Genomic DNA, 21571 nt, shown 5'->3' with positions numbered 1-21571 from the left:
ATCCATGTAAACATGTTGGTGCACTACTACACCTTTCTTTCTTTTATTGATTTTAAAACACATAAACAGCTCCTAAGGAATCATCAGAGAAGCTTATATATTGTTGTGCACATTCAGATACACAACGTGATTACAACCACACGCGTGTGTTAATCTGTTTACATACATGTTTGCATTTTCCTCCCTCAGATTTTTTTCTCTAAGCTTCAGGAGAGAAGCATTGGTGGAGTTTGTGTAGGCAGAGGCAACAATCAATCCTCCCAAGTGCCACACAAACACACACAACACACACACAAACACCCACAAAACTCACACACACACACTGTGGCTCCGTGTGGATGTGTCCTGAATACAGATACCCCTCAGTTTTTGGCAGGAGCTTGCACAAAGGGTAAAGGTCACACAGAGAGAAACGTGAAATGTGAAAGTGTGAGTGCTCGTTGAAGAATGAGAAGAATCCTCGAGGAAAAGATAAACGAGTCAGAAGTGAAGCAGGCGACGGATTCGTTAGTGGAACCAGACGCTGGTTTTCTATTAACACACATCGAAAGGGCAGTGGAAAAAACACCAGCCGCCGAGGGAGACATGGAGGGAGACAGGGTGAGACAGGTAGAGACAGGGTGAGACAGGGAGAGAGACAGGGAGAGACAGGGTGAGACAGGGAGAGAGACAGGGAGAGACAGGGTGAGACAGGGAGAGACAGGGAGAGACAGGGAGAGACAAGGAGAGACAGGGTGAGACAGGGAGAGAGACAGGTAGAGACAGGTAGAGACAGGTAGAGGAAGGGAGAGACAGGGAGAGACAGGGAGAGACAGGGAGAGACAGAGGGGTGAGACAGGTAGAGACAGAGGGGAGAGACAGTGAGAGACAAGGAGAGACAGAGGGGTGAGACAGAGAGAGACAGAGGGGTGAGACAGGGAGAGACAGGGAGAGAGACAGGAAAGACAGAGGGGAGAGACAAGGAGAGACAGAGGGATGAGACAGGGAGAGAAAGGGAGAGACAGGGAGAGACAAGGAGAGACAGAGGGGTGAGACAGGGAGAGACAGAGGGGTGAGACAGGGAGAGACAGGGAGAGAGACAAGGAGAGACAGAGGGGTGAGACAGCGAGAGATAGAGGGGTGAGACAGGGAGAGACAGGGAGAGACAGAGGGGAGAGACAAGGAGAGACAGAGGGATGAGACAGCGAGAGACAGAGGGGTGAGACAGGGAGAGACAGGGAGAGAGACAGGGAGAGACAGAGGGGTGAGACAGGGAGAGACAGGGAGAGAGACAGGTAGAGACAGAGGGATGAGACAGTGAGAGACAGAGGGGTGAGACAGGGAGAGACAGAGGGGAGACAGAGGGGAGAGACAGGGAGAGACAGAGGGGTGAGACAGGGAGAGACAGAGGGGTGAGACAGGGAGAGACAGAGGGGTGAGACAGGGAGAGACATAGAGAGACAAGGAGAGACAGAGGGGTGAGACAGGGAGAGACAGAGGGGTGAGACAGGGGGAGACAAGGAGAGACAGAGGGGTGAGACAGGGAGAGACAGGGAGAGAGACAGAGGGGTGAGACAGGGAGAGACAAGGAGAGACAGAGGGGTGAGACAGGGAGAGACAGGGAGAGAGACAGAGGGGTGAGACAGGGAGAACCAGGAGGGACGGGGGGGAAGAAAGATAAACCAGCAGCTGGACTCGCTGGAGGATTTAAAACGGGAGCTAATCCTTTTTTCTGCTTTGTTCCACCAGCTCGTCCTCTGGAGCTCCGCCCCCAGGACTCCGGTTTATGGAGACATATTTCTGCAGCTCTCTTTTGTCAAACAGTGTAAAGACTGAAAATCGTTTTAAAACTGCCTGTTAGATTTTAAATAGCACCTTCGTTGGCAACATGCTACCTGAGGACAGACTCCTCTTCTTCATCCTGAGATATTTGAATTCTTCTCATTTTGTAGAGTTCTTCATCAAGATCAATGAATTCTTCTCTGGGTCGTTGGTGAAATCCTGCTCCCGCCTCTTTGTCCAAAATGTAACGAGTCCTTTCTCGACTCTTTCCAGCAAGTTTTGTGTAAATCTGTTTTTGCATAATCCTGCTGACGAACAAACAAACACAACCTCATATCCCATAAAACCATAGAACCCTGTGTATTGTGACTCACACAGTGAAAACCTCGGATGATAGAGGCTCTGCCTGTACGCATGAATAACTGTATGAATATGAACAGCTGCATGAAGCGCACACTCATGGATGAGTGCTCTGACGTGAGAGACACAGGAAAGAATGAGGAAAGAGAGAGAGAGAGAGAGTTACTCCCCCCCCCCCCCCGTCACCGTCACCGGAGCAGCCTTCTGCTTAATCTGAATTCTAAATGGCAAACGGTTCATCGTGGCTGCAGGAAAAGACCAGATGGTCGTGACTAAACCCGGAGAGAGGGAGGGAGAGAGGGAGGGAGAGAGGGAGAGAGAGAGAGAGGGAGCGAGAGACCAGATGTGGAGACGCAGGGAGAGAAATGAAGATGGTCGAGGAGAAGAGGAAGGTGAACGGGTCGGAGCAGAAAGAGCAGGAGTGAGTTCTGGAGGCTTTTATATAAACACACATTCCTTCGTCTAATCGAAACCCAGTGTATTCTGGGACAAACCCAGTGACCCCGTGACCCCGTGACCCTGTGACCCCGGCGGTGACAGCGGCCAGGACCAACCAGACGGCAGCAGCAAGAAGTCACGCAACACGCCGCCGCCATGCCGATCCACCGTCGGCTCTAATTCTCTAATCCATTAAAATCCTTCCTCCATGCGGCTCAGCCACCGTAAGCAAGTCAGTCACCTCCTGCACCGGAGCAGCCGGCAGAGCAACAGGCTGGTTACCCCCCCGAGCCGCTCTAAGCTGCTGCTGTTGGTGTTTCACGTTCTGGAGCTTTCAACCACATCGCAGCCGGGTTCAGACGTGAGCTCTGGAAAGGGTCTGGACCCAGTTCTCTGGAGTTCCTCCTTCAGATATGGAGAAGGCAGCAGGAGACTCACTCAGGGGCGGCAGGAGGAACTCTGGAGAAAGTCCAGAGCAACGGACTGTTCAGTGCAGATCTGAAAGCAGCTGCTCTGTCATGGAGGAGGACCGGTTGAATCATCTGACCCGGCTCTGGTCACACGCAGCCACTAGTTCCTCCAAAGCTGCTCAATAAGAAAAGATATCATTGTTGTATAATTTGCAGGAATCCGGTGAAAGAGACAAGCTGTCTCCTTGAGATCAGCAGCTTTGGGCTTTCAGGTGATAACAAGACGTTAACAGCAGAATATAAAAAAGCAAAAGAGATGAACTCTAACAGCAGATCGGCTGATTTCAAAAAATACAAATCGTTGCATCATGGATTCTGTTTGTTTGTCGAGGATCATCTGACAAATCCCAATAAATAATCAGAGAGCCCCAGACGCTGATGACAGTGGATTGCATCATGCGGCCTGAACCCAGTTCCCCCAGTGAACCCAGTTCCCCACAGACGACTTATTGATTCTTACCACACAGCTATACAGGGAATAATCCTGATTGTACAACTTGTATAAACGTCCACATCCACAGATGACCACACAGACGTTTGCAGTGAGATCCTCTGTGTTTGTGACTTTCACTCATTTCCAGTGCAAATTACTTCATTTGGAGAATTGTTCTGGAACAAACTGTGGGAGGAGCTGTGGTGGGACTGGTTTTCTGACCCTGTCAACTGGGGTCAATGGACTGGAGCTGAGTGGAATCCTCTCACCTCGCTGCCTCCCTCTCCTCACTGGAGGTTTTAAGACCGAACACGAGCGGCTCTCGTTGAAAAGCCTCGGACACGACTCAGGATGATCTTGACTCTCATGCACTGTGACAGCCGGCGTGCACGGCCGCAGACACACAAGCTGCGGTGTGTCACAGCAGCCGCAGCCAGAGACGAGGAATCATGGAAATGTATTTGTGTCGTCGATGCTTCATTAGCGTTCGGGCTTTATGGAAGATAAAAATATCTCTGTGCCTCTGGGAGGAGAGGGGGGGGAGGGGGGGGCTGGGTGTGTGCGGCAGAGATAAAATGAGGATGCAAGAGTTTCTCTTTTTGTCTCCTGCTGTGAATGTGTGCGTGTGCATCTGACGTGTGTGCGTCTGTGCACGAGCGAGGCTGCAGCAGCGCTTGTGAGTAAAACTTCCAGAACCGTGAGATGTGAAGCTGACGTCAGCCTCTCCTGACATCCTGCTGTCGGAAATATCTCTCCTCCTCATCTCTGCCTCCCTCCATGCTCCTCCTCACTGCTCCTTCATCACAGCCCCCCCCCCCCCAGCGTCTGTGCACCGAGGCAGGAAACTGTTGCCGACTATGGGACCAAAAAAAACACAAAACAATAAATAGCATCGGAGGTGGGGGCCTATCTGCACACACTGTACATACATCAATACTGTGATGTCATTGACACCACGTGATTGGTTAAGCTGTGCATCGTCCTAGATATTATGGGATGCAACGTTTAATGCATTATTCCCCTTTTCTGCCTTCACATGATCATGAATCCTCTTTTGATCTCTATACTCTCAAGATGTTACGACGTCACATGAGGAGGATTCACTCTGAACTTTATGAGCTTTGGATCTGGAAGATGGTTGTTTTGGGTTTTGAGTTCTGTTCTGAAGGTTCTGGTCATGTGACCTCACGTGACGGCTCAGTTCATCGGGGACATCAGGTCTTCGTTCATTCTCGGGTCTGCAGGCGTCTTGTTGGGAGAAGAACACAGTGAGTTCAACTGGTTTTACATCTGCAGAGACATGTGACCAGTCAGGGGACCAACACTGCCCCCCCCCCCCCCCCCCCCACAGGAAACCACCAAGCTCAACTCTTCACCACAGGGGAAAGTTTGAAGTCTCCTGATGTTAAACCACGTAAACGCTCCATTTTCTACTTAACAAACTCTTTATTTCCAGATAATCCATTTATGTAAGTTTTCATTTTCCCTTTGAGTATGAGCCCCGGAGACCTGTGGGTGGGCGGGCGAGTGGGAAACTGGGAGTCAGAACCGATCAGGCCCGGTCGCCTGCTGGGAAACGCTGTCAGATGTTGTGATCGCTCGTCCACTAATCGGGAAAATAGGACCTAGAGTCTGACTGTGTGTGTTTGTGTCGTGATCACAGACGAGCGGAGGAACGCCTGAGGGAAGAGGAGGAGGAAGACGAAGGGTTGGTGTGTGGGGGGGATGTTAAAGTCACTGTTGTAAGATAACGCCTTCAGTGAGCGCCGACACGTTTACTACACGTCTGCCGATGAGAAGATCAAAGCCAGATGTCCCCGCATCTCGTTTCCTCGAGGGAGTTAAAGTTCACAGGATGAAGCCGCCGTTCTGAGATGAAAGAGGACGAAGAGGAACGAAGAGCAGCAACACTCTTTTCCACCTAAAAAACTCTCTCTCTCTCTCTCCCTCCCTCTGATGGAACAGAAATTAGACAGAAGACACAGATCAGTTGCTGTTTGGCTCGGGCCTGATCCCAGATGTGCGGCTGCCTCGATGGAAACATGCTGCTGGAGCGTTTGGACGGAGAGAGACAGAGAGAGAGAGAGAGAGAGAGAGAGAGAGAGAGAGAGAGAGAGAGAGAGAGAGAGAGAGAGAGGAAAAGAAAAGTCTCTCATGTGTTCACTTCTCACTTGTTTCTGTGGCATCAAAATAGCAACAGCACCTCAAGAGACACGGAGACGGTGTCTGCGTCTCCGTGTCTCACGTCCTCATCTCTGCGTCTTTATATCTGGGAGACGCCGTCACAGATCCACATTCTCACATTTCCCCGAAAACACGTGTTAGCCTGTTAGTCTAGCTACAGACCTGCACACAAACATGAAGACACACACACACACACACACGCATTAACGCACACACACCCACACACAGTTACACACAGTGTTAATGGGGCTGTATCCCACTGTAATGCACAGTTCACTGAGGCTCCAGATGGAGAGGCAGTGAGGAAGAGGAACAGGATGCCATAACCTCGCCTCACACAGTACACAAGAGTCACAGCTGCAGACACACACACACACACACACACACACACACACACACACACACACACACACACACACACACACACACACACACACACACACACACACACACACACACACACACACACACACACACACACACACACACACACACAGGGTAAAGCAGGCCAGAGCACCCACGCCTGTATCAGCCCACATGAATGCTTCTAGAAGAAAAAGAAACGCTGACACACACGACACATCTACACTTTATCTTTTGTATGAGCATCCTCGGAAACACACGTGCAAACGCACACAGACTCACACAGACTCACACACCCTCAGATGAAGCACACTTCACCCAGCAGAGTCAAGGTGGCGGTTGTTGTATTTTCCTGAAGCTTCAATTTAACCTTCACCACAATGTTTTAAATGTTATTGATAAGTGTTACGATGCTGACAGGAAGTGATTCTGAACAAACAGGATGACAGGAAGTTATTTGATCTTCAGAGACTAAACGTGTCTTAATGAGAAAACTCAGGACGATCTGGACGAGTCAGCGTTTTAAAGACATTCTTCATTTACAGTAACTGCTGCTGGAAACAACAGAGCTGCTGAGGGGAAGACAGAGGGACGGCTGGAGGGAGACAGAGGGACGGCTGGAGGAGGACAGGGGGACGGCTGGAGGGAGACAGAGGGACGGCTGGAGGAAGACAGAGGGACGGCTGGAGGAAGACAGAGGGACGGCTGGAGGGAGACGGAGGGACGGCTGGAGGGAGACGGAGGGACGGCTGGAGGAAGACGGAGGGACGGCTGGAGGAAGACGGAGGGACGGCTGGAGGGAGACGGAGGGACGGCTGGAGGGAGACGGAGGGACGGCTGGAGGGAGACGGAGGGACGGCTGGAGGGAGACGGAGGGACGGCTGGAGGGAGACGGAGGGACGGCTGGAGGGAGACAGAGGGACGGCTGGAGGGAGACAGAGGGACGGCTGGAGGGAGACAGAGGGACGGCTGGAGGGAGACAGAGGGACGGCTGGAGGGAGACAGAGGGACGGCTGGAGGGAGACAGAGGGACGGCTGGAGGGAGACAGAGGGACGGCTGGAGGACGGGAGGAAGGAGGGGCAGGGAAGGAAAGGAGAGACGAAGGAGGGGCAGGGTGAAGTCTGAGTCATCGTCAGTTACAGCCATCGTCTGAGCCAAAGGGATGAGGGAAAACACACACACACACACACACAGACACACACAGAGACACAGGGACGAGGCCATCTTTAATGACAGCTTCCCTTTCTCTTTTCACTAAAGGGGACATGAAGTCAAACGGTCAGTGGCTGTTGGGAATGGTCTTATTGGAGCCACTGACCCCTCTGTAACACACACACACACACACACACACACACACACACACACACACACACACACACACACACACACACACACTCACACACAAATGGGCCGGAGTCCCCAAACAGTCCATTAGAGATTAAACAAGTTGTTCATGTTTCAGACTCCGGGCATGACTCAAAATTTCAGATTAGTCTGCCGCCTCCTCCTCTCCTATCCTTCCTCTCCTCCTCTCCTCCTCTCCTCCTCTCCCTCTCCTCCTCCTCTGTTGCTCTCTCTCCATCTCTGCTCCCGGCGCTGCCTCGTCTCTATCTCTCCATTAGTGGATTAAGCGCTCGGGCGGCGGAGAGGAAGACGGTTCAGAGAAAATGAAACTCGGTCCATCACCCTGCGTCCTGGGGGGACGTGAGACAACCAGCTGAGTGGGGACCTGTCCGTCCTCAGCGCCTCCTCACGTCACGGCTCCGTTATGGATTTCTACAATAACACGACAGTAGATGAATTCACACTCTGTCCATGTTGGTTCTACATTATTGGGGTAATAGCTCACAGTTAAATGAGCCCCCCCGTGAATCCAACACCCGGAGAACCTGAGTCTACAGCTCTGCTCACATCCTGAGGGGCGTCACATGAGCAACAAGCTAACTGCTAACACACTGATATTTGCAGCTAATGATTCACACGAGTGGGAATTTCATTAGTTTTGGAGGAAATCAGTATCTAGAAAACCCCTTTTCAGGTTTTTCATGTATAGTAATGTTACATAAACGGCAGTTATGCAGCCACTTAATAAAACAATATCCATGAAGAACAAACTCAGGGAGTGGATCAGGATATCTGAAGAGGAGAAGTAGTCGTAGCATTAGTTTATGATCACTGATGATTGTTAATTATCTCCTCGGTTCCCACACCACTCCATCTCCTTCAGGTTCGTGATCTGAGGCCTGAAGTTTCCTCACGAACATTTCTTGGATTAAATTCATTTTTATGAAGCACAACCATTAAAGAGCCCTTCAGTCTGTTATCCTTCCTCACGGGGACATGACGGGGTCACAGTGACACAGTGATCAACGCCGTGTGATGACTCACAGGCTTCTTGTAACAAAGAGTCCTCACAGACGTGTGAGTCACATAGTGAACAGCCGGGTGACAACTCAATAAGACAGTAGATTATGTGACAGTAAAACAAATGTCTTTCATTCCAACTTCGGCTCTGTTGTTTATTTGATTGTGTTGCAAGTCAAACACATTGTTTTTCTGTTGACGCTTTGTGTCACATGGCGTTTTTGTGTTTCCATCTATCAAATCCAAATGTCTTCTACCATCAGAGAGAAGATCTTCCTCTAACGTGGGACACTCAGGGCCGTGGACAAAGACACAAACCACTGGGCAGATGTGACCTGTGGGCTGCTGGTTGAGTTCCTCCAAAGTCTCAGTGAAAGAGGTTCTTACATGAAGGCCTGCAGCCGAGCCCGTGTGTTACCGCACAACACATTAGAGCACGGGTCCCCAGAGGGTACATAAACAACACACACACACACAGCAAGTTTCTCCTCAGTTTGAGTCTAAGCGGAGGAACATGTTTGTGTGTCTGTGTGAGTTTTTCATGCCTGTGTCATCGAGGTTAACCTGATTCCTGAGGCTTTTTAAAACACACACAGGAACACACACACACACACGCACACACACGCACACACAGTGGAGAAAGGGATGGAGGCGAATCTGTTACATAAGGAAACTGACGGAGCCGCACTCTGTGTTCATTGTGTTACAGGAGTTGTCTTATCTTTAGCTTGTGATTCTTCAAATGTTAGAAAACAACATTTGGTCCCGAAAAATACTCGGCACTGAAAATAAACATGGCGGCAGCTTTGAATCACCTCAACAAAAGAGTGAGTCTCATCAACGCAACTGTTACAGACCTGTACTTCCCACCCACGCCACAGGCTTCTTCATCACACACACACACACACACACACACACACACACAGACAGACAAACACTCACAGATCCGTCATCAGCAGCTGAAGAAGCACAAACACACCAGACCCCCCGCCGGGCACTGCCAGCTTCTCCACTGAGTGCTCGTCTGTTACATGACAACAACAAAACCCCGGCCAAAAAAAGTTACACGTGTGTCCCGCACGTGCGCACACACACACACACACACACACACACACACACACAAAAACAAACAGCACAACAGTTTATAATTTAGTTTGAGACAAATTATATGATGAAATGATGAAATGGAAAACAGTTGCATGCTGGGAGTTTTTCACAGTCAATTTGATGATTAAAAGTATCTGAGATGTGGGCACGACAAAAACAGTCCACACTTTGAGTGGACCGCTTGACACACACACACACACACACACACACACACACACACACTGTACACACCTGCCTCCCCTCCTGCTTCAATCGAATCAACTCTTATCAAATCCAATCAGAACCACTGAGGCGTTTCATCTGGAGTCGCACAGCAGAGTAGATTATACTCTGCTGTGTATGTGTGTGTGTGTGTGTGTGTGTGTGTGTGTGTGTGTGTGTGTATGTGTGTTTGTGCACATGTGCATGTATAAATGATCATGTGTGAGCTCCAATACATCGGCATCATGCTGTTTGTGTGGCTCTGCCCGTCTGTGGAGGCTTAGTTGTACTGCATGTGTGTGTGTGTGTGTGTGTGTTTGTGTGTCTGTGTGTGTAAATCATTTCATCCGTTATTCCGGCCTCAGTGAAACACAGAACGATTGAGCTTATGAAACACCACAGCTGTGTGTTGTTGTGCACCCTCCCTCAATCCGTAAAAATCAACACAATCACCCCAGGTTCGCACATAACCCGACAAAAGTCGCATAGCACACTCGCCCCCCCCCCCCCACCGACACGTTCGCTGCCCCCCCCCCCTACAGGAGGACATTTGCATGGATGTGGTAGAAACAGACAAACAGCATCAGAAGTGGAAGAGGGTGTTGAAAAGTGGTTTCTGCTCGTGTAGGCGTCGCTTGTAGCACAGCAACCGACCGACCACGCAGCCCAGCAGTCGCTGCAGGGATTTAGATTTCTGTGTGTGTGTGTGTGTGTGTGTGTGTGTATGTGTGTGTGTCCATGTGGCCGCAGCCTGTGAGGGAAAAGGCTTAACCTCCACGACAAGGGGAAATGTAAAGTAAATCATTGCACATGCTTCAGTTATACAAACACTGACTCAAGGTGAATCTCCGTTCAGGTTAGAATCCTGCTGGATGGTGACTCGCTGCTCATTTCTCCTCTGAGTAACTAAACATGGTTTATATCAACATAACCATCCTGCTAATAACCAGCATGTGAATCCACTGCGGGCTGCTAGAGGATATAAATCAGAAAACACACCCGATAGAACAATCTGCAGAAGATATGAAATCTCTGGCAAGGGAAGAGAACCAGATTAGAAGCGGTGATGTAAGTGGAAATGCGGACTTCCCCTTTAAGGTATCACTTCCTGTTTGCCCAGAGCTTCCAGTAGAACACAGAAGACTGTGTTTTTTTTGCGCTAGACATTTTTTAAACCGGCGGTGGAGGCGGAGAGCTTGGCTCCGGGTGCTGGTTTCACTCCGGCCTGTTTCTCTTCCTGTGGCCGAGGAGCGAGGCCGAGGTTTCCTGTGTCCTTCTGACTGGTTCCCAGTTCAGAGAGCTGCACCTGAATCCGTCCAGTTTGTGTCTTTCAGTGTGGAGCTGGTCTCTGTCTGCTGCACCCGGCTGCTCCACCTCTCACCTGAATAATGCAGAGGATTTGTTGCTGTTGTGAAAACCTCCCGTTGTGTTGTGCATGTGTGAAAGACAAACTCTAGTCCCGGTAATCGACCTCAACCTCATTAAAACCTGATTATCCCCTCACTTGCCCCTTGATGCATGCAACAAGCGTTTAGCAGCATAAACAAACGTCTGGAGTTTATTTTTCTCTCACTTTTATTTAAACCCTCCCTACACTTGAGGCACTGATCTGGTTTCACTGTGAAGAGCTCCACTGTGTTCACCATCGAGTCTTTGGCCGTCTTCTGGTTTATGTCGGGAAGGTAAAAGTGTTCTGTGTGTTTTCAGAGCTTTTCTTCTTTCTCTGGAATCAGCTCCCTGTTGTGTCTGGAAACAGACGAAAGCCGTGAGAGGAAACTGAAACGTGGGGCCGCCGGCTGGAAAACCAAAACCAAGGCCTGAGAGGAGCTGGAGAGACGTCCTGCATCGCTTTAATAGCTCGAGTCTCATTTATGATAAATGTGAGATGCGTGTTCAGACTTCTGTCGTGTGTGGACGTCTTCTGAAAGCTTAGAGAAGAAGTAACTTCAATGATTGCAGAACCTTTGGCAGCGTGACTTTGCAAGTTGTTAGAGTCACAACCTGCTCCAACGTCAACACAATTGTTGTTGCTAAAAAAAAAACATCTCTTTCCGTACATAAAGGCAAATTGCAATGACCAATGGTTGGTTTCCAATGAACTATTCTTTTCTAAGTCTTTCTTCTTCTTTCCTAAAGTCCAACACTGTGACCAACCCTTTCCTGTTGAGATAGAAAGCTTGTCTGCCCCAGCAGGGGGTCAATCTGTAAATGGATATCGAGAACAGAGCCGAGGAAAGCGAGCGGCAGCGGGGCTGAACAATGGGAGCGAGCAGCCGTAGAGCAGATTACAGGCGGTGATGTAACGCGTCCCCGAGCTTCCTGAGCGAGCAGCGAACACATGGTGAAAGCAAACAAACGCTCAGCAGCGGGAGAGACAGGAAACAAAAGAGAAGGATCGTCTGACGGGGACATATCTGTGAACCCGGAGCCGGGTGAGAGGACGCCACCGTCTCAGACAGAGTCCACGCAATGAGTTGTCTTCAGACTGAAGTGATTCTAATTACAAAGTGTTCTGTGCTGACACGGTTTTTTGTCGGAGCCGCCGGACACTTTATTAAACCTCGTCAAACGATGCCAATGATGGTGAAGTGGCATTTGAGAAGCTAAATCCAAATCTCTCTTCATATAAAAGCTTCTGATAGACTTTCAGTCCCCCCCCCACTTAGAAAGACAGAGGCCGGTGCCAAATGCATCCAGGAATTCAAAGTATATTTAACACGTGCACTGTTGTTTTCAACCGGCTAATGGAATACACTTCTTGGGTTTTATTTATTTATGTTACACAATGTTGGTGTTGAAAAGCCACAGTGAGTCAACCTGCTCACCCTAACCCTTTCCAATAAGGTTGAAAGGTCATGAACCACAACTGACACTGTCTCGTGATTGGTCGAGGGCGGGGCACCTCGATACCGCACCTCTGAATGACTTCACCAGAACAAGATGGCGGTGCCCACATGACGGATAGAGAGTTATTTATTGAGAGAGTTTATGAGTGCAAGCGAGCGGGAGGAGAGAGGAAGTGGATCAGATGTTGGTGAGTCATCAGGAGGTTTGAATTCCTCGTGGACCGAGAACCTTCACTACGCTTCATAATGGTTACGGTGATTAACTTCATTCTCTTTCATTCTCGGTCGTTGTGACATCAGAGTCGTGAACGTTGCTTCTGAAGAGTCGACGCAACAAACCAGATATTGTTGTTGTTGTTGTTGTTTTGATGGTTTCATGTTCAACCAGATTAACACTGATCCTCTCGGAAACTGTGTTTGACTCAGCGGCTGCAAACATTAAGCCACAGACCTTTAGCCACAGACACTCAGCCACAGACATTCCCCTGGCAGCGGCGTTGACGCTGGTGGTGGGAGCGGGGGTGGGTGGGGGGGAGGGGGTGCAACCGACACCACCAATACACACAGAGAGGAAGTGAACCTGAGAGAGGAGGCACATTTCTGCTGCGTTGCCTGGTTGTTGTTTCTTTCCTCCCCCCCCCGCCGAGAAGACAGATCAATATGAGTCACAGAGGAGAGGAGGCCGGCTCCCAAACAGCTGAGTCAAGGCGCACACACACAGACACACACAAAGACACACACACTTGTAACCCCTAGCGTCCTACTGGACTGTTAAACAAAGATGGATGACATGACAGAACCCGAAAGTGAAGCCAAAACATCTTCATCCTCAACTGGTGGTGGAGTCGTAAGCCCCGCCTCCTCCGTGTTAGTGGAACAGACACGGACCAAATTAATAACGCATCACAATTGTTCAAGTATTAAAACCACAAGAGACATTTTAAAGAAGTGAAATATCTTCACTCAACACTTTCTGAAACGTGACCCCGTCGTCCAGTCGGGCTTTGATAAGTGCAGATATATGACTGGAATTCAACCCCACAGGAAGTGGACTGACAGCTGTCATGCTAAGCAACAGTCACACGCTCCTCTGTGTGTGTGTTTGTGTGTTTGTGTGTGCGTGCCAGGGTCAAGATGAATTGATTAACATGAACATAACCATAAGTCAAAGAACGTTACGACAACTGTAGAGCTGCTGTCACACATGCACTGAAGTCCAGACATGTCCTAGACGATGTCTCCCTAGTCTCCGAGTTAAGGCTGGGGACAAGTCTTCTGGACACTTTGTGTAGTTTCATGTTTTGTTGTCACGTTGCAGCTTCTTGGTTTTGAGGAGTGGCTCATTTCTCCTCTCGTCTGTTAACCTCTCATTCACAGCACTGTGAGCTAAACTACTCAACAACAGTGTTATAGGAAAATGCCAGAGACACAATGAAGGGATAAAATATACGACAACACAGAGACAATAGGTGAAATATCCCCCCCCCCCCCCCCCACACACACACACACAGACACAGCTCCTGGAACTCATACACTAACACAGTCAGTGTTGGCCAGCCAGACACATCCATTCATAAAAGACCCCGCCCCTTCTCCGTTCACACACACACACACACACACACACACACACACAGTCATGCAGGAGGGTCACAGGGGGTCAGCGGTGCTTTGTTGTTCCCATTGACTGAAATGTGTGTTTTTAGAGTTTGAACTTTTCAAGATAATCTGGTCCAAAAAAGTGATTTTATTATAGAAGGAAACTAACCCTAAGATGATGTCATATTATATTATACATTAAGTTATTATAATGCAATTGGAGAAGCTATACCAATATTAAAAGATCAAGTCATTTCTTTAGTTGTGGATATTATTGGCTGTGAGGTAATGAAAAGGACATCGGATCCATGAATGTCCCCAGCAACACTAAACCAAAACCAATTAGCCTAATCGATGGTGCGTTAAATGCCTTCGTGAGAACTGGGAAAATCACCAACTTGCCACTGGGACTGTTCAAGTTCAAGGCTGAGTCTGGTCTAGTAGAGACGAGACGAGCCCCCCCCCCCAAAAAAAAAATACAGATAAATTACACATTTTAACCAAATTATGAAAGGAAAACTGCATTCCCATTGTCGCAGATGTCTCCTTCAGATGTTCTACGCACTTGTGGCTGATATTGGTAAAATAAGTTATGCTCCCACGAGTAAACTTAACGCCCAATGTCTTTAACCCCCCCCCCCCCCACCCCAAAATAAAAACTAACCAGGAAAAACTATATTTCACAATCTGTGGACGGAGAGGATCCATATCCATGAATGGAAGGAGGCTGATTCACGGTTAATGAACTTCACCCCTTAAAGAAACAACCGCCCAGGAGGAGAAGGAGGAGAAGGAGAAGGAGAAGAGGAGAAGGAGGAGGAGAAGAGATGGACAAGAGGAGAGATGGATGAAGATGGACTCACCCTGAGCGCAGTGAAGTGAGGCAGCTGCAGACGGAGATGCGGGAGCGTGCGGGACGATGATCTCCTCCGGGCGTCACGCAGACAGGAAACAGCTGCTCTGCAGGAATGTGATGTCTTCAGCTGGAGAAGAAGGAAAAGTCCACTCGGGCGGTGTCGCGTGTCTCTGCGGGGCTCCGGGGGCTCACAGGCGGATCGGAGGCTGGCTCATGGGCCGCGGAGGAACCAGGGGGAGACACGAGGAGGAGGAGAGGAGTCACTCAGAGAAATGTGAAGGTTCCTCTGCGTCTGTGCCACTGTTCGATGCTGAGTGACCGAGAGACGCTGCTCCACCGTGGACACGCCTTCTACTCTATGTCCCGCCCCCTCGCTCTCTCTCTCTGCCTCTCTCTCTCTCTCTCTCTCTCTCTCTCTCTGTGTCTGATTCATCCACAGATCGTCTATTGAGGACAAAGACTCATTCAGAAGAACACATTGGTCACATTATCACCATGAATCAAAAAAGCCTACATGTATGTTCCACTGTGTCCGAAACCCAACGACAAAGACGACAAATAGGAAAACAAAACAACAACAACAAATAAGAAAACACAGATTGAAAAATGAATCCTAACCCACGTTGACAGTTCATCCTTTTGGACCTTCTGACGTTTGAGTTTAGACGAGAGAACCAGTTCAATGAGATCATGCATGATCTTCACCAGTATCTTCATGTGTTTGTTTTCCAGTGTGACCACAACAAACTGGATGCTTCATTCTGCACCGAGCATGAAACGGTTAATTATCATTTGGTCTGAGATGAATTTCCTGCAGCCCCCCCCCAAAAAAACCGGGAGCAGGAAGTGGAAACAGACAAACTGACACTTTTACCAGATGACACAGTTTCCTCAGGGAGAATTAAAGACTTTAAACACATGTAGTGTTTCTGCTGGAGAGCAGAGGAGAGATGAAAACCATAAAACAAAGACTGAGACACACGAGTCTGTGAACATCCAGAACAAACATCACGTTTCATCAGTCTCTGTTCTCCCGAGTGAAAAGAGCAGAGTGAGAGCTCTGTCTCTCTTCTCCACCTCTGATCCCACTGGTTCTCAGACACTGACACACACACACACACACTGACACACACTGACACACACTGTTGCACACTTGCACACACACATTTTTCAAAGCTGATGTCACCGCGTTATCCGGTCGGCAAAATCCCTCCTCCTGTTTCTCTTTCTCCATCACAACGTGATCCAAAACATCCCCCCATCACCCCCCTCAGACACACACACACACACACACACACACACACACACACACACACACAAACCCAGACTCCATTCTGTGAGAGGTGACAGTGAGCCAACAGGAGCTGGGCCACTGGGTGTTGGTCCCTCAGATGAAGTTAAATCATCCATCACTTTCTCCTCCGAGGCCTCGTGAGACAAAACAAGTTGCTGCTGTTCAGTTAAAATGAAAACTCATCTTTCACATGATTCAGATTCCTCTGTGTTATTCATATTCTCTTATGTATATATTCATGTCAAAAGATTGGAAACAGTTTTCTGATGATTCTGATCTGATCTTTGTTTTGTCATGAAGAACTAAATAAAATGACAGCTTGGTTCCATCCACTTACATGGTGGAGGGGGGATTTATGACCTGTACTGCTGCAGCCCACCACCAGGTGGCGATCAAGAGGGAGCTGTCATGCCGGAGATAAACTAAAATCGATATCTTTAAGTGCAGAACGACTTTCTTCACATAACTGTTCCCTTTTCGAGTTTCAGTCCAGCTTTGTTCTGAGCACTTTGTTTGTGGTCGGGGGAAATTTCCCGTCCCTTGTTGTGCGTCTCATGACCGTTCGGTCGTCCAAAGTTCTCTTCCCTCAGACACACTTGTGACTTCTGGGGCTGATGAGGCAGATCCTCACAACTCTGGACATGAATTAGACTTGTGTTGTTGTGTGTTTGACCCTGAGGCCGGGACAGAGTTTCCTGTGTGACACAAATTCACAGAAATTAACACTTTGGTCGACAGGGACATTGAACAGTGAATATATCTGTTTGTTTTGTTTGTGACGCTGCCTCATTTTAACCAAATATCAAGATGAAGACGATATCTGTGACCCCTGGTTTCTCTTTTGTTTAGTTAGGAGAGGTAATAATAAGATAAATATAGAGAATAGAATGAGACGTGCATTTACAAAATAAACATAAAGTAATAAGATAAGAATCCTTGCTTCAGTGTTTTTAAGGTTTAAAGATACTAAGATGTGTAGGAATCCCACAATGAGGCTCTGTGATGTCTCTGGACACAGTGAATGTGATTATCATCAGAACCTGGGAGCAGCTCAACCAATCAGAGTCCTCTCACCGGCTGGTTTCACACAAACAATGAGTATTATTGTTGCTAACGTATGCTAATGAGCAGTCATTTGCATTGGCAGGAAATTCACACAGACGGATACACAAGCAGCCGCATATCCACGTTAATACAAATCCATGTAAATGTAATATATGTGTTCATGCCAACATTCCACACAATTAAAACCAGCAGCCACTGAAGGAGCCGTGATGAACACAACCTGTTCCTCAGCTTCACAGGTCAGATGCTGGAGACGCTCAGTGGGTGATGTGTGAGTCAGTGGATGATCTTCAGCTTCCTGGGAGGTCGTGTGTGGATCCGTCTGCTGGTTCCTGAGAAACGAGTCACCGACCACACAACACACACAGTGTGAGTCTGAGCAATTTTAATATCTCTGAGAAAAAGTACAGACATGATTCTTTAGGGTCGTTGTTGTTGTAAGTAAAGGAAAAGTAAAGTGTGTTGTTATTACTGCATTTTATTCACCCTGTTGTTGCCAGTCGTGTGTGTGTGTGTGTGTGTGTGTGTGTGTGTCTGTTTGCATCCTGAGGAAGTGACTGAAAAACAGGATGTAGATGAAATACAAAGGTAAGCCCCCCCCCCCCCCATTTAAACACATGTGTCTGTAAATGAGAGGTTACATTAAAACTCAACAAGGGTGCATGTACTGAGTCCTTTCTGTGTGTGTGTGTGTGTGTGTGTGTGTGTGTGTGTGTGTGTTTCCCCCCCTCGAGCAAACTAAAATAAGGAAGTTCTTGTTTCCCATCACAAGACCAGCTCGTTGGCCAGAGGGGAGAAGAAAGGCCCAGAGACAGGAAGTCCTCCCAAAGAAAACAACTCCGAGGACTCAGCTGCAGAGAAAGAGAGGAAGGAGGGAGGGAGGGAGGGAGTGGGGGGGAGGGAGGAAGTAGAAAACCACAAATGAGCGACAAAGGGAGGGAGCGATAGAACCCGAGGGGAGGAAGGATGGCGAGGTGACAGAGGAGAAAGGAAGAGAGAGGGACAGTTGTGTCACGCTGTGTGAATGTGCTCATTGAGAGAGGGATGAGTCGCTGGAAAGAGAAACAATGAAAATGCAGAGTCACTGCGATGCTTCCATTCTCTCGTTCTGCTGCTTTGACTTTGCTCTGTTCATTCTCTGAGCCTCTCCTCATGGGCCTCATCACTGGTTCCATTAGACTCACTCATTTCCTACTGGTTTGGTTCCAGTGATGCATTTTAACGTTTTATCACTTTGTGGTTTTCTTCACTCGTCTTATCTGCCTCCGTCCTGATATGATTCAATTCTGTTTGAACCACGTGAAGCACTTGTTTGATATAATATAAATATGATGATGATGATGAAGAGTAAATTCTCCTGAGATCCTCAGTGTGTGTTATATGTGATTCTTTCAACTCCACACCATTTCCTGTTTTATTTTGAAACCCCTTTCCTTAGGTGTTCAGCTGCTGACTTGACTTCCGGCCTCCGTATGATTTCCACCTGTTGAGAGGATGCGTTCCACCTGAGTCTCTGCAGCTTCCGGTCTCCTCACTCTGCAGCTTGTCCTTGTCTCTTGGGTCTTCTCTGTGTCTGCTGGACCACCTGTACGTTTATAGTTTATATATTTATAGTATATATATATATATATGTTTTATGTTGTTAGGATCTAATTCAGAAGGTTTATTATTCTCAAATCCTTTTAAACTCACACTCCCAGATTTACATTTGTGCTGTCATCTCTATGTATTTGTTGTTGTTGTTGTTGTTTTGTTGTTTATCACAGAAGCTATTGAAAAAAATGTCACGAAACTTGACATGTATTTTCTTTATACAATTGTACATATATCCCAGGGTCTCATGTTGTGCTGATACCCTGTGAGAGGAGATGGTTAACATGTTGACGTTTCCTTCTCAGGAAATGCACAACAGGAACAGGAAGTAGACGTGATGCGTCTAATGGGCTCAAACCACAGACTGAAGATGAAGATGAGCAACATGAGGGAGCAACCAAAGTGAAGCCAGAGTGTGTGGATCGCCACCTACTGGCTGGCTGCAGTATAGATGGGACATGGAGCAAAGTAAGACAATCAAAGTACTCGTTAATGTTTTATTCCAAAGATGTTTTTTGTCAGTTTACCAACTTTTCACTCTGTTAATAGTTAATCTTTGCATAAAGTTTGGTGTTAATTAGTTAGTTGGTATAAAAACAGGGTGAAACGTCATGATTGACAGTTGGACTGACTCGTGATTGGTGGTAACCTCGATACTGTGGCTCCGCCCTTCGATCGTCACTGCGCCGGCCCCTAAATGCACAAAATGGAAGCGTTTGGATCCGGGAGGTTTTGGCTTCATTTCCGGGTCGTGGGAGGAGCTGGGGACGCGTCGTCCATCTTTATTCATTCAGCCGTCTCTGCCTCCCAGCTGCTGTCGTTTGTCATCCTGACATCTGACCTGTTTGCAGTTTCAAATCTTCCTCTTATAGACGTTTCTCACCTTCACACTCAATCATATCTTAGAGGTGAAAGTTAAAATCATTGCTCAGCACCCCCCCCCCCCCCCCCCCCACTGTCTGTCCTCATCCTTCCAGATAACGACACTGACTTTGCAGCAGAAATCAGAGGCTGAGCTCTGAGTGCAGGCGGTTAAACCAGGACCCCATTAAGGCTCTGAGGCTGTTTTTGGCCTCTGTCATTAAATGAATATATCAGAAGCACAATTATGACTCTGAAAATTATAGAAAATAATAGTCATTATTTATTATGCCCTTTTTGAAATTTACTATTTAGAATTAGAAAACAGGTGGATGTGTGTGGCTGCTTATTCAGGGTTTAACGTGTTTATGCTCCACAGGCAAAGAATAATTTGATTCTGAGCTTTTAACAGTTATGCTGACATAATGTTTTTTAAGAATTAAAGAATTTTACACAATTGCTCAGTTGATTAAAAGCATAATTCCTGATGTGTAATCCGTTGAAGATTCATTCTCCAGTTGGAATAAATTTCATCAGAATTCAGATCTCCTCCAAGGACAAAGTCATTTATGTTCTTTCATACATTAGTGTAGAGAGCAAACCAATAAACCTGAGTTTGACTTACATTCAGTGTCCTTAACACTTCTAATGCTCAATAAAACTGTAGTTTATGTGCTTCGTGAATTTGTTTTATACACATAACTTTATATCTGGAAGCAGACATCACGTATTAAGCAGAATTTAATACACGTCCGAAATGATCTGTCTATACTTGAAATGACTAATTGAACGACCACTTGATTATGAATTTGATCGATGAATATATGGAAGTAACTCGTGATATGAGTTTCCTTAAATGATGGAAACAATCTTTGAGAAAACATGATGTGACCTCTGTCCCATCTGTTAACATGGAGGCAGTTTGTGACTTACACTGCAACAAGATGAAGGAATATTACACATTTAACACGAGTCCACACCCGGATCTTCTCAGGGTGACTTCAGTGTTTGATGTCTTTGATCGCCCTCATCCTGAAATGCTGAAGCCTGCTCCAAATGTGTGTGTGTGTGTGTGTTTGTGTGTGTCTGTGTCTGTGTGTGTCTAGAGTCGTGGCTTCATTCCCCCACATGTCTGTGTGTCCCCTGTTTCCCCTGATGTGAGACCTGCTGCATTAAGCCCGGTCGGGGTCACACGTCCACACGACGGTTACTGGGATCCATTACCAGCAGCTTCTTAATGGGACCGTCCCCACACGGCCCGTTTAGCCAGGACGCAATTACACTTTCCAATTATGGCCTAAAAGGGTCATCGCAGTTAGTGTCGCTCTGGAACCTGCAGGGGTTCGGATCACAGCTCGTTAATCACAACACAAAATGGATGATGTGCTTTGTGACTGATGGGAGAGTTCAACGTGTGCTCTGGAGATCAGGGACCACATCACAGCTTCAGTGGCCTCATGGTTTCACCCTGAGTCTGCAGGCGGTATAAAGATAGATGACATTAAAGCTCCCTAAAGCAAAGCCAAAATGTCTCCATTGCCCCCTGGTGGCTGAATGCTGTACAGGTCCTAAACCTAGTTCATCTGATTAAAGGTTAAAACCCTGAACCAGGACTCAGATGTGAATATTCTCCGTCCCCGTCTCTTTCCACATCCTTGGTTCACAGATTTTACACACATGGAGGCTACACACACACACACACTCACACATTCACACACTCACACACTCACACACTCACACACTCACACACTGCAGCACGTATACACATCCTACACATG

The 21571-nt window shown here is 47.8% G+C and overlaps 1 long non-coding RNA gene across 1 annotated transcript; it reads left to right on the top strand.

Annotated features, from left to right (window-relative positions):
• The first annotated feature begins 12602 nt into the window (after positions 1–12602).
• On the top strand, positions 12603–18921 carry LOC128430178 (uncharacterized). Its single transcript, XR_008333967.1, has 3 exons — positions 12603–12716; positions 17571–17927; positions 18778–18921. It is a non-coding gene; the product is annotated as an uncharacterized LOC128430178 (long non-coding RNA).
• The last annotated feature ends 2650 nt before the right edge of the window (positions 18922–21571 follow it).

Source organism: Pleuronectes platessa, chromosome 23 (genome assembly GCF_947347685.1).
Source record: "Pleuronectes platessa chromosome 23, fPlePla1.1, whole genome shotgun sequence".
In the NCBI taxonomy this organism is placed as follows: Eukaryota; Metazoa; Chordata; class Actinopteri; order Pleuronectiformes; family Pleuronectidae; genus Pleuronectes; species Pleuronectes platessa.
This window is presented reverse-complemented; position numbering and strand designations above follow the sequence as displayed.